Genomic DNA, 23,034 nt, shown 5'->3' with positions numbered 1-23,034 from the left:
GGCCTTTGTACTTGTTTATCTACCTTGGTTTCAGGGTAACTGGACAGAGTGTGAATGTGTTCATACAGTATGCTTTAGCTTAAACAACAAAGACTGTTGCTTTAATCAAGTCAGAAACGCTATACTGAGTTTTAGTGATGCTCTGTGTTCAATAGAGTAACTTGCCACTTTATAAACGTAACATTATTATTTATGCAGCTTGAAACAATGACAGAATGGCAGATGGTGCGAAGACAATTTCCTTTTCACTTAGATATGGAGTCTCTGCATCACGATTTGGTAAGTTTCGAGGCCTCAGGATTGACAGTTTTAAGCAGAGGGGCAGCTGCCATACTCAGTCTCTAACAGCTTACGTTGTTGCTCATTGTTCAGTGAGAATGGATCATTCACACCACCCTCTTCCAACTGGCACCATTTATTGTGTTGGTCATAAGTTATTTGGCAAATGTTTAAATGTACCAGGTGCACTCCCTTAAAGTGACAGTATCTAATTACCAAAGAAAACGAATAAGCTATACACATTAAGGACACATAAAGTATAACCAATGTTAATTTTGATCCAAACATAGCCATCCTATTTTATTTTAAACACTTACTATTTTAAAATCCAAAAGGTACAATTAAAAAAATTGATTTTTGAGTATTATCATAGAAAAATATGAGGAAAACAACAAACCTCGTCTGATACAAAAAAAAAAGACTGTGAAATAAATTCTGAAAGAAAATCAAGTTTTAATCAGAGAAATCTGCACCTTTCGGGGGAAGAAATGCAAAAAATGGTAACTAATGGTAACTAACTAAAATCTAAATAAAATTTGGAATCTTTTTCTTGGTCAACAAGGAAATGCAATTCCAGCTAACAGAAAGCTTGACAAAATGTTTAAGGACCATAGGAAGAGATCTACTCAAGGTCAAAATTGGTAAATTATCGTGGCCAACTCCTTCAAAGTACATTAAATAGATCAGGGAGGCTGTAATGGCTTTCAAACCGATCCAATAAAGGAAAATTCTGTCCTTTTAATATAAATGATTAAACTTTAAGCTCTGCACAATTGACGGCGTGGCCAATTTCAGTGATAGATAGGTGAGAATATGCAAGTGTCTGCTCCACATGGGTCCCCCCTCTGTGTCCAACACCCAATATATGGTAGGACAGCACATGGTCAACAGTCATTGATAGTGTCATCACATTATGTTTTCATTCATTTCATTTTCATACAAACCAAAACAAACAAGCTTGTTCTAAGCCAGCACGGCTGCCAGTGCCATTCACTAACAGCGAGGCTGCATTCGTCCGCAGCCTATGGAGCAGTGTTCCCCTGCTGACAGATATCAGGCCGTAACATCGCAGTTCGGCCTTTTGTTGTTGGCAAATCTAGTTTAAACAGTAACTAAATGTTAGTAATCTTCCGCTGAAATGTGTCTCCTCGGGTTTGTGATAGTCTTAGCAGCTCTTTTGAAGCTAGAAGCTCGACTTTGTTGTAATGAAAAATGACCTAGAATATATTTTTCTCTCTTCCAAGCCTTGTCCAAGTTTTTATTTTTCAACAATTGTTGTTAAAGATTTATTACGTCTTTTACTGTCTATTAATCAACACAGTATCGTATGAATGTAGCGGAACAACAGTGAAATGGGGTGATGTCGTATAAAATTGAATTTGAGAGGGACTACTGCAGTTTGGCTCTTGCACCCCTTTCTCTTTTGACAAGAAGTTTCAGCGAGGGATTCTCTGCACGTATCTCATAATTAACAGCCATCATATTGAGGCCATTTTCACTTTCTCCTCAGTTGCCGGAACTATTTTGTACATCGTTTATTTGTTTCATTGTGTTACTCATCCTTTAAATTCCCCATTAAACTGTTTCAGCTGTCAAACCAGGTGTGTTGGGACTAAGCCGGGCTCGGGCTATGATGACCCAATGCTGTCCTAAGCCAACAACACAAGTGTAAAGTTAAACTTTAAATGTTATGTTTCATGTTCTTAACGAGTCACTATCAACTACTTGCCTTTTTCCGCCAATTAAAATTTTGATAATTATAGAACATTGGTACAGAGCAAAAATAATTGATAATTAAAAAAGCTAACAAGGACATACAAAGATGAGGGATCCAACACTCATCAGAGTCCCTGAGATGAGCATCTAGCTCTGTTACTCCCCTGTAATGTAAACAGTCTTCATGCAGCTGCAGACATGGCCATTGGGGGGTTTCGAAACCTCCCCATGACCTTTAGTATGGCGCTGAGTTTTTGCTTTAGAAACAAAATAATTTCATGTCGCAATTCTTAACATCTTTCAGTTCAGATGATACTGTGATTTTCAGAATTACAGACGTTTCTTGTCATTTCCACCGCAAATTATTCTGTTTTAAGTACTTGTTCATCAATGTTTAAAAGTTTTCAATTAATATTTGACTGTTTACCAATCATCTGATTATTCTGGTAGTTTGAATAGCTACATTTGCCAAGGACTTTGGATTACCTCAGTTCCATTCACTGCACGAACATCTTATCAAGTCATTTATTGTGGTATTAGTACTAATGAGATCACTGCAATTGTTTCCAATGTAAATAACATGATTTAAGAGTTTTGTTGGCTCAAGTATTATTTTCTCCATAATTAATACGGAGATCTGACTAATTCTGCCGAGTTTGATACTGACACATGTTTAAAGAAAATTTGTGGAGTGTCATTGCTGGTGATTGCAGTTGTTTCCCATTGCAGTAGCAACCTATTGTAAGTGATTTAAGAAAGGATTTTAAGGCAGAAGTCAGACTACATATCTTATTAAGGAGGATCTGTCTGCAGGGTAACAGCTACACATGCAGGCATCCTGCCAGGGGCCAAAGTTATAACCCGACTAGTACCGACTGCCTTTAAAATTTGTCATAGGTGGATAAATCAATAAAGGTCACTTGCCAGACTGTGCAGTAAGTGAGACAGAGAGCAGTGAGCAGTTTGCCTGCACAAATTATGGCGTGGGTAGGGAAGGATAATATTTCTTTAAAAATGTACTGTGTATGCAGGTATATCATGATGAACATGAGAAATATGCTGATAACGTGGATCATTTCCCAGATGTTTCGAAAACATTTTCTGTAACTTCTATGGTTGTCTTTCACTCTGTCATTTTGTCTCTCTACAGGAGGACACTACCAGCATTGCTGCCAGAGGCATGAATTACACACAACCACGCACACATAGACATACAGTATGGACAACATACACAGGCCGCTGCCACACACATTCCCTGGCTGGGCTTGATGAATGGGCCTAGTTTAAATTATTATGTGCAGATCTCATTTAGGCCCCTTGAAGAAGAGATCCAGCCTGTTTATTCATTTCACATTTACACCCAGGCTTCAATATCTCTGTCTATGCCTGCAAAGAATTTACCCTCCTCCCATCCAAGAGGAAAAAAATAGACTGGAAAAGAAAAGACAGAAAGAGATGGAGAGCCAGGGAAGGAGAGAGAAAAAAGCAATTTACACAATGTACATAAAATGCGCTCAGAGTTTGATAACCTGCATAAATTATAGAGTATAATTAAATATTATACCCAGTGAATCACCAAGGAGAGAGGATGGTGGGAGAAGAGACAAGAGGATAAAAGCAGGGAGTGGGGAGGGAAAGAGATAGACAAGGGGAGAGAGAGAAACAGAGAAAACAAAAGATGAGGAAAGGAGAAAGGATCGGTGATGGGGTTGGATCTAATAATTGTTTTTATTGATTATTTCTTGAAATGGTGAAATGGTTTTAAGACAGATAAGAACAGGGAGTCAGGTGAGGGAATTTCTCTGAAGGAAATGTTGCTTTTTGCCATAAAAAAAATAAATAAAATAAAAGACAAATCCACGCTGCATTTTGGCATTGTCAGATTGCCTCAGTGGTGGCCCATATAAATTAAATGGAATATTAAAAATTTAAATTGTTCGGCAAAGGGTAGCCGTGGAAGCCGTCTCTGGTGAGCGCACAATTGACCCAAAAATATATTCAAATTAGCATAGTTAAACAGTGTCTACACAGGGGGAGTGATAGCAAGTTTGTGTGTGTGTGTGTGTGTATGTGTGTGCAAGGGAACATGGACACATTCTTTCACTCTTGCTCTTCTTTGACCGACAACAGAAAGAGAGGACTGATAAGAAGAAAGAGAACATATGTGGTATAACAGCTTGCACTGTGCACAACCATGGACTCCACACCACTCATAAGCCGACGGTGGCATCACATGGCAACATGTTTTATATTCTTGAGCGATCAATGCAATCGTAACTGGCTGGAAATCCAAAGACACACGGCTATTTTACAGTGAGGGCAGAAGAGATGGACAGCGGTGGAAGCAAAGTTAATGCATTTCATCCTGAGGGGAACAAATGGCACAGACATTAGCCTGATGACGGTGCTGGAGGAAATCAGGGGGTCGCCAAAGTTTTTATGGGACGAGTTGGAACAACTAACTATACACTTCCTTGGAAGCAATCTCCCAAAATGTGGACTGTTTTTTTGCTCTTGTTCCTCTAGAGTACAGCATAATGTTACCATATAGTGCACTATGGCCAAAGCTATGAAAACAAGAGGAAAATTAAGAAATTAATCTTCATGAGTAGCTGCTTTGGAGCAGATATTGTCCAACACTGTAATATCTACAACATTGTCATATAAATTTTCTTTGCTAATTTGAATATCCTCAAACAGCGGTGGAAGGAGTACTCTTGCAGATAATTTACTTAAGCAAGAGCTTTCTGTCTCTGGTCCTTTCTTTTTTTGGCTTAACCTCGAAAATATATTTCTTTTTAATTATTTAGTGCCTTTATTATCAGATAGGGCAGTGTCGAGAGGCAGGAAGGGGAAGTCCACCCCGGCAAGGGATGGATCCCGGGGCTCACCAGTTCAGAAAATTCTCACCAACATGGTATGTACCCTAACGCTTGGGCTACATGTCTATGAAGCAAATAATATGATATACTAAATATAAAAAATAATGAGTAAGAGACAAATCATAGACATCAACTTAAAGGGGCTCCTTCCAGACATAGCTTATTGTAAAAGGTGACACCAACTAGGCAACTACTTTGTATTTTTAATAATGATTTTCATGTGATATAAGCACATAATCATGCCTCTTTCTGCTTAAAAGCATTATACACTATAGTAATCAGATGCAAATGCAAAGAGCACTACTTCAATAAAAAGGTAAATAAATTAATTAATCTGTGACTCCCTCAGAATTACCTCCAATTATATATAACTCCCCCCCCCCAAAAAAAAAGTTCATTTTATTTACAAATATGAACAAGAACAATATTTCACTAATAATGTTGAAAAAACATAATTCAAACATTCACAGTATGTGAAACCAACGACAGCAGCCCAGTCAGTCAAGCCAGATAAGACATGTAACACAACAGACGCTTTCACTTCATCTTCTGAAAAGCAAACATATAAATTTTGGTATTCATGAGCATCTGCTGACGTGAACCACGAAAGAGATCTTGGGAGACTTGGATTATGAATTGGTTTGCATGAAGCTGAACGTGTCATGGTGTCAAAGAGTTAATATTTCATCAGTCCACAGTCAGATCAAATGCTTATAAATCGAGGTGCTCTAGTTCTGCGGCAGCTCTTTGTAAAATTGGGAGTCGAACTAAAACTTAAAATACTCCAAATAATGTCATGAAGTGTCTCAGAGCAACGTGTCTATCATGAGCAAATCACGTTCCAGTCAGAGCCCAGGCCTCAACCCAGAAGAGACCCTGGAAAATGAAGTGAGAAGAGTGGCTCACACTCAACACCTGAGAGCACGTCTTAACTGCAGCAGCTCCACGCACACAGGCCCCCCTGAACAGTGTGCAGGTCCGATCAGCAGCTAGTTGTTTTAAGTTATGGCTGCCAAAGGAGGTTTGACCAGTTATTAAATCTCAGGGTTCACTTTCTTTCTCCACCAGCACGGTGAATGTTTAATGGCTGTGTTCAGTAAATACTGGAAAGATTGTAATTCTCTGTGTGCTATTAGCTGAGGGACACGTGCAATCATGTGATTTGAAGCCGATCACATTTAATGACAAAAGGGCTTTTTATCTCCATTTCCCTTAACACCAAAAGGGAAGAACCGTAGCACAAAAAAATGTAATCGAAGGAAGCAGAGATCAGAGTTTACGCTTTCCTTTTGCTTCTCTTAAATCTGCGTTGACACGTGAATGATGGTTTACAGCAGTGAAATGACAGCACGGGATCAGTATTTGCTTAGCAAACTACAGTCTTTAGCTTTCAAAGTAAAAACAGCCCAACTAATATCCACTCCATCTTTGTCTCTCCCCCTTCCTCACCCATTGTTTATTCAAATTTTACAGAGGGGGTACTTTTTCCAGTTCAGCACCTTCACCAGTTTTGTGAGAGAACGGCATTATGCCTGTGTTATTATGCAATTCATCACCAATAATACATTTATTTACGCGGGCCCCATCTCTCGCCCGCTCTCAGCGCTGCATTTTCAAAATAATAATAATAATACATAGTGTATAATGACGGTAATGGTACGAAGGCTTTGATAATAGATGTGCTAGGAGGGATAAGGGAGCCTTGATCAGCCTGGGTCTCAGCTCAATTGTCTTCAAAGCACTGTTTAATGTAGAATAGGCATCCTGGGAGATTGTCTTGAAACCAAGAAAAAGGTGGGTGTACGGATAAGAGAAATGAACGTACCGATGGGAGTATGCATGCACGTACACAGCCCGCGCACAGTCGTACACATTGGAAGACATACACTACATACTCAAATAAGCTCTCACTCAACCACCCACTGGTGTGTCTCTCCTCAGAGGGCTCTCTGGTGTAAATGTGTTAAAACTCTCCCTTGGTCTTTGGCTTCTGCTGAATAAATCTGTGTTTTAGTCTTCACTTTAGCACTTTAAACTCTGGGTATTTCCAGCATTTTTCTCTCTGCCTCCTCAGGGGCTTTAACTGTGATCTTGCGCTGCCAACTGATATGGCAGCATTACTCTTGCGAGTGTGTTGTGGTATGTAGTGTAGGTGAAAATGTTTTATTACTTTCCCCAGGAAAAGTACACCGCTACCACTTACTTCTTCATAGTTAAGCAATAATCCAACAGTTGAAAATATGTATTTAAAAATAACTTTCATTATCACCTTCTCTAATTTTAAGATTGAAGATGATTTATCTAAACCCTTAGTGCACAATTTTAGCATTATGGGGAGCAAGCTAAACAAAAAAAAATAAGCTACAGTGAAGAATACTTAATATATTACAACTTTTAAATGAATTTAAATGTTTATATATTATCCAATAAAAAAGACAATAAAGAAGAAAGAACAGCTAGGTGTTTAAAAACCCAACACAGAGCTTCACTTCTTCTACACACTAAAGCTTAAAAAGCGCTCTTGGTAGTTCAGTGGTTAGCGTGCATGTCATGGAATTGAAGCGTTCCATGTTCGAATCCAAGCAATGGACCTCTGGTGCAGGTCATTCCTTTCTATCTACGCTGGTTCCCTGTCTCTCTGCTTATTACTGTCTGAAAGTAAGGTTCGAAAAGCCCAAAGAATGCTTTTAAGGAACTGTAAATATGTTGTCTTTAGCAAACTCCTGACGTCGTCGAAGAACATTTGATTAACGCGGACTGTTCATAAAGGTGGATGTCGCCTTTGGGACGTCACCCAATGGTTTCTGGACAGTGGTTTTGAACTTCGGAGCGGGCTGTTCCCCTGTAGACATCTTGGGAATGTTTTAGCCAAGTATATTCAAACCTGCTCAAAGTAGCAAAGCCTTCAGCTAAACAGAATTTTAGCAGAACTGACCTGCTTAGCAAATGTAAAGACAGAGAAGTTTTATATATCTATATCTATATCTATATCTTCTATATAGATATATAAATATATATATTGAATTCACTGAGAACAAAGTACCCAACTTTGCATCTCTATGGCTTCATGTTCTGACTTTTTGTTAAATTCTTTGGTTTGTGTGGTAATATTGTGGAAAAATATTGTTTCTTAATTTATCATGCGGCCAAAAGACTGCAGTGCAGCACTGCATTGTGTTTGCTGGACATATGACTCACTGAAATTACTATGTGTTAGCGTGAAGGAAATCAAGTCTCTCAGCTTGTTTCGATGTTTTATTCCCCCCTCATGGCTAAAACCTGATTCATGTATCTTTGAGTAAAAAATAAAAATCTTCTTGATGGCCTTTGTTTGAATCTGCTGCTCAGGCAAAGAATATTTTATTAGAGTCTCTTTTTACCACCGGCCTCCTGATCCGCCACCTCCATTGTGTCCCGAACGGTCTGGGAATATGTCCCTTAGCTGGCTGGTTTCTACACACACTGTTACTGTATTGGGCTGCCTGGAGGCTCAGCAGCTGAGCCGAGTCAGTCTTCCTCAGAAGTGAGATGAAGGCTGGCGGGTCCATCACTTGATGATGCAACACAGCAGATTTCCCCCGAAGATCCAGAGGTTTGAGCCTCAAATCGGCGCTGACTGAACCATCACCAGTCGCATTTTCATTTCATCAAGTTTCATCAAGGTAGAGTTGTAGGTTGCAAGCCGTCACCTGGTTGTCCTGTGTGTCCATGTGTCAGAAAACAGCCAGAGGAGATCGTCAGAGGAACAGACTAAAGGAAACTGTAAAAATGTTTTCATCAGGTTGCAGTGAATATATTGGAGCTTGTAGCGAACTCTATAGAAGGCTAGCTGGGGCTGTGCTGAGCTTAGCTTACAGTTTCCCACATTTGTTCACACATGTTTCCTGAATATTTGGCTCATTTTCTTTCAACTCTAAACACAAAACCGCAACACCACAAACAAAAAATGCAAAACTCTACAAATCTCTAGCAAGAGCAAACACTGCATTCAGTGTGATGTGGCGCCAAAATCAACTTCACCACATGCATCCTCCGTCGCCTGGAGAAGAGAAAACTCCTCAGTTGGGTTTAGGAAGGAGTAGTATGGTTGGAGGCGGCACAGTAGAACAATGAATTGCGGGTGGTTGGTGAACCAGTCGTGGCCCAGTGGACATACATACCTGTGCTCTGCTCTGATATGTAGCGCAAACAGAAATGTCATGGGAATGAAGGTCGTCATGTTAATGGAACACGCCTTGCTGGCTGATGGCTGAGTGCATGATGATATTCCCTCCACGCCGTTCAGGGACAATTACATTATTGGCCAATAATGATCAATCTCCTTCTTTTGGCTACGTTACAGTGATGTAAGTTTGTTCGAAGACTCGGTGGATTATATTCTGTTACCAAGAAAAATGATGGTTTGTTGTTGTAAAAGGGTTGAAATAGCTAAATTTTCTTACAGTTAATTTAATTCACAATTCGATCTTTAATTAAATTTAAATTAAATGTGAGAAGTTATCTTCAAATTAAGTTCTTGAATCAAATTTCAAGGTTTTGTGTTAAGTACATACATTTGCATAGTTTTTGACAAACCTCACATTTTCACAATTTAAAGACAAGGATAGGAGTTTGCAGAAATGATGATGGCAACTTTTTACTTCCACTTCCTCGAAAACTTCAGTAGTAGGCACAGAAGTGGTAGTTAAACCACATGCTCAAAAAGTAAGCAATGTCACAGGAGAAATACAGTTCCCTGTTTCTTTTTTTTTTTTTTCACGAATATGCTGAGTCGTCTTAAGGCAAATCACCTTTAAATCCACTTTAATGAGCTTCATGTACAGGATAGTTTATGTTAATGTTGTATCACTGAACACATGGACGTGGATCAAACCCACCAAAAACAGATTTAATGGATTTGACACATGACTGCAACATGTTTTGTTATAATATGTTGTGAGGCAAGCAAAATCATTGTTTATTATTCACTCTGTTGACACAGTGAGTTTGAACTCTGCACGTTCTTCCCGTACCATCGTGGGTTCTCTGGTTTCCTCTCGCCGTCCAAAGGCATGCAGCTGGGTCACTGTACATTGCCTAGTATGAGTATGAGTGGTCGTTTATGTCTCTGCCATAGAGCAGCAGACTTTACAGTGAACCCTCCATTTCCCTGATGCCCCCCCCCCCCCTCCCCCCCCCTTTGTAGTTTGTAGTTTGTACTGATCCACTCTAACTTTTGAGTTGAACTTTACTGTTGTTATTATTGAGTAAAATAATTAAGTACATTTACATTCATCCATCATCTTTACAGCTCATCCAACCACAGCTGACTTCGGGTGGCTGGGTGGGGTGCAGGAAACACCCTGGACAGGTCTCCAGCCTGGCAGCAGGGCCAACACATAGAGACTCATGAACCCGGACCTGCAGGTCTTTGGACTGTAGCAGGATGCCGGAGAACCTGGAGGGAACACACACAGATACGGGGAAAAAACACGCCAACTGCACAGACAGACCAGGCGTAGGGACTCAAACCCAGAACCTTTTTGCCGTCAGCCGACAGCGCTAACCACTGCAGCACTGTGCCACCACAGTACATTTCCAACATTTAGAAAGATACTTTTTCAGGCACTTTATGTTTGTTTTCCAGTTCTCCATGCACTTCATACAAATATTTTTCTGCTTGCTACATTTGTTAGTAATTACTTAACAGATCAGGGTGTCACCTACATAACAAGCTCATTTAGCATCTAAATATAATGCCTGGCTGTATCGTAAGAACATTATTATTAATACCACTCAAACTTTTAATTTTGCTTTTCAGAGCAGATAGAATCTACAGAATTACTGTTAAGAATCTTTTTTTAGAAACTGAACACATTTTGTGTTTCTCCTTTCTGCCCCTTCCTTATAGTGTCCTCCACTGCGTCTACATTTATTGACAGTAACCAATAAAATGTAGGCTGTATTAGTTAAGGTTCTGAAAAACCTCATGCAGTGGAGGACAGGTGTGACCTATTAAAACATGTCATAGGACATCACTGACACACACACACACACACACACGCACACACTCTCCATATCGCCAGGTGTGGTTGTCACCCTGTCATGCCCTGTGCACCACTATAATCAATTTAACAGAATAGTTTCATCATCAAATATCTAAATGATGATTGCTTACCCTACCTAATCTCCTAATGCCAATGACCTCTAAATGCGTGAGGGTAATTGTGTTTTCCTGCTTGTTGCTAAACTGGTGCATGTGTGTGCTTGAAGCCGCCTGGATGGGTACGGATTGCCTGTTTTATTTTGGTAAAACACTGGGGAATGCTGAAGCACTGCAGAATGCCTCTTGTAATCAGAATTCTTTATGTTAGTGTGTGTGCGCGCTCTTTTTTCTGCTGTTTGTGATTGCCGTTGAATGCAAAGTGACTGTCAGTGATCCTCATGAATGCCAAAGTAGCTCATTGACTGTGAACTGGGTGTTGTTAGTAGTTGGGTAAGCAGGAATAGAAATATAAGCACTTAGACTACTTATTCATGCTGACTGCCTTCCCCTGGCTTTTTGAAGGTAAAGAAGAGTGTTTTGTGTGTGTATTTGTGTGTGCGTTTGTATGTGTCTGTCTCTTTGCATGTGTATCATAAGAAGGAAGAAAAAAGGAAAGAGACAGATAGAGACTGACTCAGATGACAATGTGACAGTGGTGGTGCAAAGATTTTGCTATTTAATAAATAGTCTCTTTACTGTGGAAATAGATTTTCCATGTGAAGACAGTAACTCATTTGACGTCTTCGACTGCTATACTTTTACGGAAAAATAGCGGTAGTGCAATGATGGACAAAAACAGAATGATAGTCCAGACTTGAATTTGTTGGCTACCCAAATTTACTGCACTGATACATAGTTAATATATGCCTCACGCACTCACGCACTCACTCATTCATCTACTTCGGCGTATCCGTTTCCGGGTCGCGGGGGTGGGGTGGGGGGGTTGCTGTAGCCAATCCCAGCTCACACTGGGTGAGCTCGGGGTACAGACAGCCACTCACACTCACACTCAGACCTACGGACAGTTTAGAGTCACCATGCATGTCTTTGGAGGGTGGGAGGAAACCAACGCTGTGCACGAGGCCCGAAACTGAACCCATGACCTTCTTTATTGTAGGTCGCTAGCCACTATGCTGCCGTGCTGCCCAACCCTGTGCCTCTGGGGCCAAATCATCTCATCAGCATTGCAGTGAGATGGAATGCTGCTGGACAAGCTGCTTTGAGTATTTCAGCTGCGTGTCTTGGGATTTTCACACACAACAGTCTCTCAAGTTTATTGAGAATGGTGCAAGAAACAAACAAAGCCTTAAACCAGGATGTCAGATCTAATTATAGCCAGATCACATTCATACGTTCATATGGGAATTTTACACATAAACAGTAATTTGGCTGCAGGGTTTACAAAAACAAACAAAGCGAAACTGAATATAATTAAATGGGAATTTTGACTAACACATGGCAGAAGACGTCCTAAACACAGTGTCTTGTCTCCTTGTCACCTTATCTCCTCTTAACTATCAACCCCCCCCACGAACTCACCAACTGATCTGTGAGCAGTTGTTTAGAAGCTTCCAGTTTGCCATATGGACATCGGCCATCTTGTTTTGTTTTTTTTTTTATCCCAGAAAAAAATGACAGAGAAGATGTATCTGAGGAAGAGGAAGGCCTTAATCTGACCTTCTCCGTTTGCTATCCTGATTGGAAGGTATCGTCTGTCGATAATACAATAGCCACGCCCCCGAATGCCACACCTCCATCATTTAAAAAATGAACATCATGCTGTATTGAAGAGGACATAAAACTAGAGACTGTCACCATAAACAGTTTAGAGAAATGCTTAAAGAGATAACATTCTGTTGAGAATTAGTACCACTTTCCAATAGATTTCAATACAACCTTTTTTTCAGTTGCCCCATGATTTCATAACAAGTAAGAAGCTCAACGTTGGCTTCACATGTTATTTACAGACAGTCTGTGTGTCATCTTACAGCTGTTATTGCTAACATGTTGGCAAAGAGTTGCTTCGTTAAGTCGTGCTGTTGGTCAGACATGGAGAAAGCAGCTCCTGATAAAAATCTCCGGAGGTGCTAGACGCTAATCCTTCTTCAGCAGTGAGCAGTTGACTGTCTGACATTGTGCTGTGACTTTTAAAGGCTTTGCTGAAAACACTTGTGTAAAACGTTAGCGGCCGACGAAGGAAACGTGCTGCAGCGCCCAAAAACACTTCCCAGGAAGGAAAACAAGCTGTACATTCAAAAACTCATATCCAACGCAGATACAGTCACAGAAAACATGCTGCAAATACAAAATGATGCAAAAAGCAGAACGGCTTGAGGTTTTACAATCGCTGACAGCCTTTATAATGTGGTACGGTTAAAAAGGCACATACAAGATGATTGCAAATGAAGAAACAACTGAGCAAGCAGTAATAAAAAAATAATTATCATTTTAGGTCAGAGATACAGAAATAAATAAATAAAGGAAAACTGAAGAAGAGAAGCAGAAAGAAAAATAATCTCATTAGGCTTAATAAATGGAAAAATAGAAAGTAAAAAAAAATTAATACTTTTTTTTTTCAATTAAAGTGCATATGCTCTATTTTCATTTAGATGAAGGGCTTTTTTTTTTTACTGTGACAGAATTTTAAATATTTATCACTCATATAATTATATCTCATTTCGCTAAAAATGAAATATAGGTCCTGCTTTTTACAACAACATATATAAGAGAAATGCTTCACAAAACATTTGTTCCCCCAGAGCCAAACGTTCACATTTTGATATGTCAGAGCTGGATTCTGAGCTCTGATAGATCTGCTGGTCTCAAAGACCCCTAAGCTGAGTCTGACAGGGGCGCTCGCTGGTCACCAAGGCCTCGTCGGTACAGAGCGCCACCACTCACACTGTGTCAGCCACCGCCAGTTACACGCTAACTATATAAACAAATAGCTACACTTACAGCCCTGATACGTCTCTTAGTCTCTGGTTTTGGTCTCAGCAGACTGCTGATCTGAGTCCGTTTCTAATTGAGTCTCAAACATGTGGCTGAGTCTACCCGGCGTTTTTTTAACCCCAACCCTAACCCTCTAATCATCTCGACACACTTAATACTGAAACAGAAGTTGTAGGCAGGCTGCTGGGACTGATCCACATTACTCAGTGAAATAAGAGTACACAAGCTTTCAGACCCACTTGTTTTCTCTGTTTATGTGGGAAAACCAAATATCCATTGTAGCAGTGAATTTTTTTTCCATACCTTAAACCTAGTCTGAGAAGTTTAAAGAAAACGGGATCATTGTTTAGTTACAGCTGATTGAAGTGTGATCGCTAATTTGATTTGGATCCTGAGGCGTAGCTTTCCTGCTGCGCTGCCTGTTAAACTGTAGGCCTGACAGATTAGCAGTAGCAGTTGTTTTTCCTCGCTTCGCTAAGGTTTATTGCTCCCTTCCAAAGCTGCAGCATCTATCATCAAGTCAACAAGATCAAACACATCAGCTTAAAGATCAACTGAAGGGATTTCACGTGAGTAAAAAGCTAGATGCCACATTTGTTCTCATAAGTGCTCAAAATAATGCAAAAATAAATTATGAGAACTTTTTCAGATGATGCAACACTTTGACACATCAGTGATGTGATCAGATGAGGATGAAACACTGAAGCTAAAAGAAATGTTTGCCGCTTGTCTTTCCATCAGGTGATGATGCATTTGAGGTCAAATTTACATGCAGTTGTTGCAGCAGTGTAGTGCACCGGAAACACTGAGTCAGCCACGTGCTCCACATTACTGAGTCACTTGGTCAAGCCTGTGCTTGATGAGATGCTCTTGAATGCAGCAGACTTTTACTCACAGTGTTTCAGTTATCTCTGGGTGGGTGTCATGCTTCTGTCGAGTTCTGCATGAAGACAACACGGTGCACAGCAGAATATTTCCGTATGACATATACCATGGACTTACCTCCGCTCACTTCACCTGAAGCATTCTGAAGAGCATTTCTGAAGCTCAGACTAGACTGCTGGGTTGTCTGCTTGGCAGTCCCTGGCGCCGCCGAAACTCCCAGCTCATCCAAAAAATGAGCAACACGAGGGTCACGTGTGGAGCTGAGATTAGTTCGGCGACCCCAATAGACGACCATACCTTCATAGACACAGACCTATAAGCCTTAAACATTTCTAACAGATGAGTTGTGTAAAAATTCACCATCCAACGTTTGGGATGAAGGAGGAAATCGGCAAACTGTGGCGCTCGTGTAAAGCGAGACCGAAGAGCAGCTCTGTGTTTGACTAATGTACAAAGCATCTCTAAAATCTCACTGTGTATCAGCTGCAGATTCAAACAAGCTGGTGGTTGAGTTTTTCAAATGCCATTTTGGAACCGGGTAGATATGCTGTGAATTAGAGAAACAAGCATGTTGCTTTTCCAAGTGCTCACTCCAATTACATCTTCTCATACAGTTCTTTAGTGTGACACTGGCGGGTTTTGTCGTTCAAAGTCACATGGGTATGTGACATCCTTTTGCAGTTAGGAAAAGGGCACAGTGTTCATAGAAAGGAAGAGAAATGGGGAGAGTGAATCGTACCAGTGAATGTGTGTCCATATAAATGTGTGAACGTGCCAGTGAATATAAGTTTTATAAGTGAGTTTGTAGGGTGAAGTGGGTTACAGAGGCAAGAAAGAGAAAGGGAATCCTTTTATGCATTATCAAATGTTTCCCTTTAGAAATTCAACACTCTTTTCAATATTGAGTCTAAAAAGAATGTGCTCAAGACTTTACCCTGCCTGCTAGAATTAGTCAGAGGACCATTTTTAGTCATAAATTATGCACTGAAACAAAGAGATAGTCTCTTTTTTTGTTCTCTCAGTGTACGGGCCAGAGCAAACGCCTTTTAAAAATCTTTAAAATTGTCCATTCAACTCAGAGTTACTGAGTGTAGCAAAAATGTCGAAGACATAAAGTCGGGGGAAGATTGAATAAAATAATGCGGGGAGACAGATTAGTCATGGAGTTGAGCCCACACGCTCTTTCAGCTGCCGCACAATGCCACTTTTTATAAGCGGCCCCCATCTCCACAAAGGCTGCGTTCAATATATCGAGGATGATACATGGTCAGACGTGTAATCTCTCTTTGATTCTCTGCTCTCATTCATCCCACAACCTTTTCAGCCCTGACACCGTTGAGCTACTGGGCTCGATCACACACAGACAGACACACAGTGTCAGACTCGCACGCTCACGTGGCAGCCATAAATGTACATATGTGTCTATGCACTGACAAATGTCCACGTCCTTAACGTACACACTCCATGCTCTCTCTCTCTCACACACACACACAGCCAGTATTTTCTGGTCTTAAGAGTTCATTGCGACGACAGCCAGTACTGGTATCTCCACTGCAGCTCCACAGACTCTCTGTGGTTTTATTGACCAGAATGTTCAGGTGGTACAGAGCCAACTATTGTTGTGGGCTAATGGCACACAGTGTGATGTTAGCGGGCAGTGTGGAGTCATGGAGGTTTAGAAAAACAAATGACATTGGATTTTTCATATTGTGAAAATGTTAAGGTTCCCTTCTTGACCAAATAACTTGGGATTGTCTATAAGGATCTACCTGTGGGTGATCTTGACTTCATTGGCGATGTGTCATTGGATTTTGACGCGCACACAGCTCTTAACTTCAGCCTCTTCTACACTCCCTCTGAGAGAAGCCAGTCTCTATGAAACTCAACAAGAAGAAACGATCCTGGGGATTTTTGGGGATCTTTGTCTTTACTTCGCTTCAACAAAGGTGAAAAGGAAGCGTGTTTATAAGATAGCTCTCTCCAGTAATACCGTTTGACTTGTGGAATCATGAAAAACTGTCTCCGTCACGTATGACTTGCACCGCCATAACACATAATCACGTCCTCTATGCATCCCCTGCACAGGTAGCACTATCTGCTGGTATGTGGAGAGATTTTCTTCTGCCAACAAACACATTGTGGTGGCAGGTACTTGTAGCAGATGCTGTTTTTCACATGGATTAAAGAGGGATGTTGCTGTTCTTAGACTTGTTTCTGTGTGTTGATTTACAACTTGTACAGTGTGTTTGATCTCGTTCATGCTCCTCACTATTTGGGTGCTTGCTTGTTTTTTTACGTCGCTGTTTTCATGGTTGTACCTTGATCACTAGCTTGTTATGATTGTTTTTCATCCGTCTTCCTGAAAATGTGTAAATTCCAGCGCTTTAATTTTGTCTCGACACACAAATCGACTCTTTGCAGATTGAATTGAAACTTTTTTGAAACTGCTTTGTGCGTCTCGGTTACCACTTGTTCAATGGCATAGATTATAAGAACAGTCATACACCAATGTGTACAATCTCTACACTCTTCAATGACAATGATAGGCAAAATCCAACACACGAGCGGAGATTTATTCAAATTGAGTCTCCGGCACTTCAGACTTTCCTCGAAAAGGGGTCATTGCTCTCAGAGTGCAGCCTGATCCTGTACGAAGAATTGGAGCACGTACACTTCAACACTCCAACACTGAAAGGGTTGGTCATCAGCGTCAGTGCTCGGTGAGAGAGGGGAAGCTGAGCTGACTGGCAGGGATCAACAGAAGTCCAGTGTTAGGTAAACTGAATTAAAGGTCACTCTCCATTATCTATCCTCAGATGCCACTGGTAGAGGCTGGAATCCATGCTGAGACAGTCGGGCCTTCTGGTGGCAGGACGCGGTATAGTTGTGCATCATCAGCGTAACGGAGGTAAGAAATACTGAGCGAGTGAGTGAGTGAGTGAATAATCAGACCAAGGATCCTTGAGGTAATCTAGTCCACAGAGAGCTGTGCATAGTTTAGAGATGCCTAGTTTGAACAGGAATAAATGGTGGTTCATCAGAGTAGGTGACACGCTCCTAATAGGAGGGCAATCACTGCTGTTGCATGGTTATATAAATTGGCTCTAAATGGTAATGGCCATCAGAAACAATTAGCAGTATCTTGCGTATTTGTGTTGTCTTAATCTTGGTTCCTTTACTCATTGAACCTAAAATCCCTCTGAGGGAATTCCCCTCAGGGATGAATAAAGTTACTATCTATCTATCTGTCTATCTGTCGATCTAAGATTAGGTGATACGGGAACAGATGAGCAGAGGAACAGACAAAGCATCTTTCACAGTTGTCTTTCTCCCCATCACATGCTGGGTGCTGACGAGTCTGAGTCAGCACAATTTCTCATACTATCCCACAACCACTGTGACATTACAGCACGACCTTGTGTCCCAAGTTAACACAAAGATCTGACATGAATCAGGTGTGCAGCACCTAAACAAGTCGCAATCATGCATGGGTGCACATATGCACGACCAAAGGAGTTCTGATTATGTGCATCTGTGGGGAGACAGAAAGAAACTGAATGAGAAAGAGACCGACAGAGGGAAAGAAAAAAAGGAGATGATCAGAGGCGCAGATGGAGTCAGCAGTCTGGCTTGCTTATATAAAAACTGAAGGTGACGGGGGTGAAAAGCTCATCCGGGTGTTAAGAAACAAAAATGCAATATTTTTCACCTTCTTCCTCCTCTCATACTCATACCAACTCCATCTTAATTTCACCTCTCAGTGTCTTCTCCTCCCAATTATTCAAGATCAAATGTGAAATTTGAAATGCAGCCAATACAAACCCTTCTCATTTCAGGCTTAGGTTAATATCCCTTCATTTGTTTGCTGGCAGACTAAAGAACAACCAGGACAAGATTCACACTCTTTGTCCTGTGCTTGGCTTGATATTACCATCTTGCATTATATTTACATGCAATTATAAAATGAGGAATCAGCAAATGTTTTTTTAGCTGAGAATAATTCAGATGCACCAACAATGACTTTGTGAATCATAACAGCATTTCTTTAACCCACTTGTTTAATGTTTTGGTGAATGTCCACCCTAATCGTCGAACTAAAAGAACTGAAAGATTGCACCCTGTCCTTTACTTTGAGCCAAAATGAATATGTAAGTAAGACATCTAAAGGAATTATTAAATGCACAATTGATCAAGCTGCATTTTCTCAATCTATTGGTGGCATTAAATCACATGCTGACGCAATAATCAAGATGTGATACAAATAATGAGCACACTTCAAGATTTGAGAGTAAAAACCTGGAGCAACTTTCTATCACTCAAAGACTTGTATATCTAATCTACGACTGACTAAATAAATCTTTGTTCGGTTCACTCAGTCATTTAGTTCCAGTTTCATACTTGAAACATTATTCATCTTTAAGGTGTCGTCGCATCTTTCCAGGCAGAGCCTACAATGGATGTGAGGTAATAGAAATAAAATCCGAGAGCCAGTGAATGGTTTGTACTTTCTGGGCTACTATAGAAACATGGCAGTCTCGTTAGGGGAGGGCCCCGCACCTTAGATAGATATGAAAGGCTCACTCTAAGCTAACAAAAACACGAGTATTAGTTTCAGGTGATTATACATGAATGAAAACATGATTATAAATGTTATATTTCATGTCTGCCAACAGATCCACTTAAATCCTCCACAGCAGTCCTGAAGTTAGAGCACAGAATCCTCCCCTGTAGGCATGCCCACAGCACCAATACAATTCACTCTCTGCTAAATAAGACCCGATTTGTTCAAATATAATCATCTCTGTGAGTTTACAGGTAATAGACTGACTGGCAGACCATCCATGCCTGAAAGTGCTACGTATATTAGGATTCATGGAAATTGGAATAATATTTGAAAATTTCCAGGGTTGGGGACAAATATAAATGCAGAACTTGCACCAAGTTTACAGCTAATAATAATGTATTTTTTAAAAAGCCTCTTAATGATGAATTCCAGGTTGTTCTCCCCTTTTCAGTCTTTCTAATTCCTTCATTAAAAGAGAAGCTTACTGTCAATGTCATCATTAACTTCATTAACAATACATACCGACCTGGCTTCATGAAAAATAAATTCCTTCTGTTCCACTGACTTTTCTGTGACATGATGGAGGAGATTGCTGCTTTAACTTATTCCACAACATCGTAGCTGCTATCTTTTCTTTTTTTTTTCTTTTTTTTTTGCAGAAATATACGGTAATATATTTCTTTTAATTTCGTATTTCTGCAGTTTATGTTATAATTCTCACTATGTGTCTAATATAAGTATTAAGACTTGTACAAATATGAGACTATCTCTTAAAATAAGGGCTGGTTTATTAAGGCTTACATGCATAATTAGCATACATGTGTAATTTTGCTTTCTCTGACTCCCTCTTTTTATGTCTCTCCGTCTTTCTCAGAGATCATCCCGTCCCTCCCTCTTTCCTTTTTTACACCAGTAGCACCTGGACCTGCACTATTCATCATGCGGATGACTCGGAACATGAATTAGTTTTCTTTTTTTTTTTTTATGGGGGGGAGATGAGAGGGCCAGATGGCATAAAATTCAAAAAAAAAAAAAGAAAAAAAAAAGAGAGGAAAAAAGCATTGATGGAGGGAGGAAAGGAGTTAAGTCGGGGAGGGTTTGTTGCCACTGTATCGTATTCAATTCTTTAAACACTGTTTTACATTATTGCAAGGGGGACATGGCAGTGTTGGATTCAGGTCTTGGATTTTTTACGCCATCACAGTCTGCATTAGAGCTTTTCACATGACCTCCATTGTCGTTTCTTTATACTTCAAACAAGAAAATTGTGAAACTCTAATTAGTCTGTATAATTGAGGCTGGATGAAGCTCTGCCAGTCGGTGCTCGTCTCATGCAAGGTGGGGTGATTTTGTTCACTGGCTGTCTTTTCATGGTGGCCTGCCCTCTTTATTTCTCTCTTTCTCTCCATCTGAGTCCGTCTCTTCCCCCGCTCTCTCTCAGCTTTGTGCTCGTCCTCTCTTTTGAAACACAGAGAAAAGTCTCTGTTTGGGAGGAGCGGGGGGTGAGGCTGTCGCCTATTACAGCACCACTGCATGCTCAGTACCTGCTGCATGCAAGTCCAACCCCAGCAGGCCTTCCACTTGTTGTCGCCACAGACCTAAACTATATATATTTTTTTGCTTAATGTCTTTGTCATTTCTTATCATTGTACGCTATTGACAAATCTTTCAAATAACAAATCATCACATCCAACAGGCAACAGGGAAACAAAAAACAGAGCAGACACACAAACAGGAACGCACACAAAGAACAGAATTCTGTCCACTTAGTGGCTTTTATTTTTCCTGCGAGTTTCATTTAGCAGTTGACAAAATCTAGGCAAAATAAACCAGCTGGCACCAGATGTCAGTGTAACATCAGAAAGATGTCAAGCAAGTTTATTGACAGAGAAAAGTAAAATTTTAGTTTGAAATTGTGTTGACGTCATAACTCATTGTTGGCTGATTGACCTTTCTGACTGTAGCAGACAGAAAGGACTTGTTGGGTTTTTTTCTGCCAATTGGAATTTAAGTATATTTTTTGAAGATGTGAAAAAATGTTTTTTGGAAGGATTTTGGCCACTTAACAACACAACCTGAATTTGTCAATTACCACTACTGAAATGCATCGGACATTGCTTAGTCTGTCTTTTGGCGGCCCGACATTGTTTTGATGATGTTGGCGGCTGACTGTGTGCAGAGGAATCTAAGCAAATTTGGGCATGACTTGGAAATCGTGTTGTCATACTACATAACAAAGCAGAAGTTTGGTTTAGCTTTAGTGCTTTTGGTCAAGGTGGCAAACAATGTTAGAGGGCTTTGGATTTCTGTTTCATACCGTATATCCATCTTCTACCGCTTTTCCGTTTCCGGGTCACGCGGCTGCTGGAGTCCAATCCCAGCCAATGTTCCAGGCGAGGGGCGGGGTACACCCTGGACAGGCCACCAGTCACAGGGCCAACACACAAAGACAAACAGAGACGAACAACCACTCACGCTCGCATTCACACCTACGGTCAATTTAGAGTCACCAGTTAACCTGCCTTGCATGTCTTTGGTGGAAGGAATCCCACGCAGTCACGGGGGGGACTTGCAAACTCCACAAAGAAAGGTCCCAGGCCGGGAAGCAAACCCGCTAACCACTACACCGCCGTGCCGCCGTGTTTCGTACCAACGCAACATAAACACCAACAAAGTAACAATGTTGACGTTGACCTCTGTTGACCCAAAATCACACGGGAATTCCACCAAATACCTTTTCATTTTGTTGGTGACGGCTGCATGGCTACAGGGAAAGCTAGGCAAACTCCTTAAGACTTCTGCAGCTCAAAGATGCCACAGGAGCAGAGCCACAGCTTTTTAAACTCAACATGTACACACATTTCTTCAATGTATTTTTACAACAAACTTTTCTGTAAACTTACGTCACTTAATTATAGTCTCTAAGCATCATTGGCTCTTGGTAACATTATGTTTCAGATCATTATGAGTCACCATTGTAAATAAGCAATGTCTTATTCATAGATATTTCTAATGTTTCATTATCTCAGTGCAATTCCACATACAAGCAAACTTTATAATCAATAGAACTTCAAACACAACAATTTCCTTGTCAGGTATGACAGCAACATGTTAATGGAATAGGTCCAATTATGATCAAAATTATATTTGGTTGTAAAACTGCATTCAGACGATTGGTAAGTATAAGAAAGAAAAGATACACACAAACACGCACACTCAAAAGCCATTCACACGTGTGGAAGTGCCAGTGCAATGTCGAGCGGCTACTGTCATGCTATCAATCATGGTTACGAGGCCAGCGCTTCCCTGCTACATTAACTTCATGACCTCTGCACCCAATCTCAATTAAATTTCTGATGAATCTCTGATTCATATACAGTCTCCTGTCACTGGCCTGTCATTCAGCACATCCTGATGAGAAACTGGGCCCTTTTTATTTTATTTTTGGACCAAATGCAAATAAAGCAATAGCTCAGGGAATCAAGAAAAGAGAGGAAGGGGAGAAGAAAGATGAAGAAGAGAGGGGATGAAAACATAAAGGAAACGCTTGTGGGGAGGTTGAGTGTGTTCGCTGCACACCAAAGGGGGTTAAGACAGGGTTTGGCTGGTGAAGACAAGCCAACAGAGACACAAAGCGCTAAATCTAAAAAGTTTCTCAGGCATTGTTTAGAATCCCTAACAAGAGGAAGTGTGAACAACAAGGAACATAATTTGGATTTCTCCCTCCCCCC

The sequence above is a fragment of the Echeneis naucrates genome, chromosome 3 (genome assembly GCF_900963305.1).
Source record: "Echeneis naucrates chromosome 3, fEcheNa1.1, whole genome shotgun sequence".
NCBI classification, from domain to species: Eukaryota; Metazoa; Chordata; class Actinopteri; order Carangiformes; family Echeneidae; genus Echeneis; species Echeneis naucrates.
This window is presented reverse-complemented; position numbering follows the sequence as displayed.